This window comes from Microtus oregoni, unplaced genomic scaffold (genome assembly GCF_018167655.1).
Source record: "Microtus oregoni isolate MIOR12 unplaced genomic scaffold, Mior012 000010F_ref0000083, whole genome shotgun sequence".
NCBI lineage: Eukaryota > Metazoa > Chordata > Mammalia > Rodentia > Cricetidae > Microtus > Microtus oregoni.
In genome coordinates, this window is record NW_024543069.1 from 45,241,350 (window position 1) to 45,242,991 (window position 1,642).

Genomic DNA, 1,642 nt, shown 5'->3' on the forward strand with positions numbered 1-1,642 from the left:
CCTGCTGTGTTCCAGGCACTATTTTCTAGACCAGCGGTCAGCAACCTACAACCCAGGGGCTAAAGAAGACCAACTGTCTTTGGGGGACTTTTGAATCTAAAGCTAAAAATAGTTCTTATTATTATTATTATTATTATTATAGATTTTGTTAGAGAAAGGTAATCTAATTTCTGGGCCCAAGAGAAGGCTTAGTAGGTGAAGGTTGCTGCCAAGTCTACTGACCTGTGTTCAATCCCAAAGACCCACATAATAGAAGAGAGTCAACTCCCAACAGTTTTCCTTTGATATATACAAATAGTAGCATGTGTGTCTCTGCCTCCATATACACACTAAATAAATGTAAATAAATAAATTTAATTTTCAGCCTTCCTTGAAAATTTTAAAGACACATTTCACCAAATAGAAAGACACTGGACATTAAGAAGGAGGTTCACCGCACCCAGTCTTTAGGGCCCAATGCAGCCACTTCTCTTCCTCTGCGTACTCTCTTGGCATTGTTACAAAATCCAAGACACAATCCCACTTTTTGAAATTATAGCACCCTCCTTAACAACAAAGTTACTTATACTCTTTTAATGTTTGGAGAAAAAAAAATCAAAATCTCATGACACTTAAAAGTTCCATTATATACAGATCTCCATGTCCATAGAGAAAGTCCTATCAGAAAACGGCCACCCTTGTCTGAGGCTACTCTCACCTGGAGAGGCAGAATATCAGTGACAGAGACCGTGCAACCAGTTAAACCTAAAATACGCATCAACTGGCTCCTTGCAGAAAAACGACCCAGTCCCTCTTTTAAGCACTTGGCATGTGCTGGACACACCAAAAATACAGCTCACCTCCTAGCAGGAGAGACATACGATAAATAACACACATCATTTAAAAAGCAGAACAGCGTATTCGTAGATGGTTATCAAGACAAACAAAGGGGCCAGAAATGCAAGACAGGAGCATAGGGTCAAAGGAAAGCAGGATGAACATTAAATTCCATTTTTATACCTTCCCAGCTACAGCTAAAATCTCACTTAAGCCCACAGTAATCATATTTTAAGTCTTAAAACAATTTTCACGCTACAGGGAATTTGCTGTGGCCATGCAATCAAGAAACATCTCCAGGAAGGAATATAAGGGAAAGTGGCTTGGGTTTCTACCCAAGGGTACACAGAGAAGCCAACGTGCCATGGCAGTGTGTGTGTGGGGAGAATGTCTACATATGAGTGTGTGTGCATGTGCGTGCATGTGTGTGCTTGTGCGTGCATGTGTGTGTACTCGCATGCATGGGATAGAACCGATCACGTCAAGTGTCTCATTTCTCACTGAACTAGAAGTTGGCTGTTTGTGGCTAGGCTAACAGGCAGGTAAGGCCTAGGGTCTATTTGTCTTCACCGCACAATGCAAATTTACAGGCACCTGCAGCCTTCCCTGGCTTTTTACCTAGCCCTTCTTTGGCACTTTTGCCCTCATATTGGCGTTTAATCCTCTCCTCTCACCCTTCCCATCTGGGTGTCCGGGCAGCTTTCAGTAACTCAGGATCAAATCGCTTCACGTGAGCCTACTTTCCTTTTTGGAAAACAGGGCCAACCCCATCTTCAGCCTCTGAGGAATGACATCATTTCTGATGTGAGACCAAGCAGGCCAGCAG

At 42.7% G+C, this 1,642-nt stretch overlaps 1 non-coding gene across 1 annotated transcript; it reads right to left on the bottom strand.

Annotated features, from left to right (window-relative positions):
- Window positions 1-385: 385 nt before the first annotated feature.
- On the bottom strand, window positions 386-559 carry LOC121453095. Its single transcript, XR_005974969.1, has one exon. It is a non-coding gene; the product is annotated as a small nucleolar RNA SNORA81 (small nucleolar RNA).
- Between the last annotated feature and the right edge of the window lie 1,083 nt (window positions 560-1,642).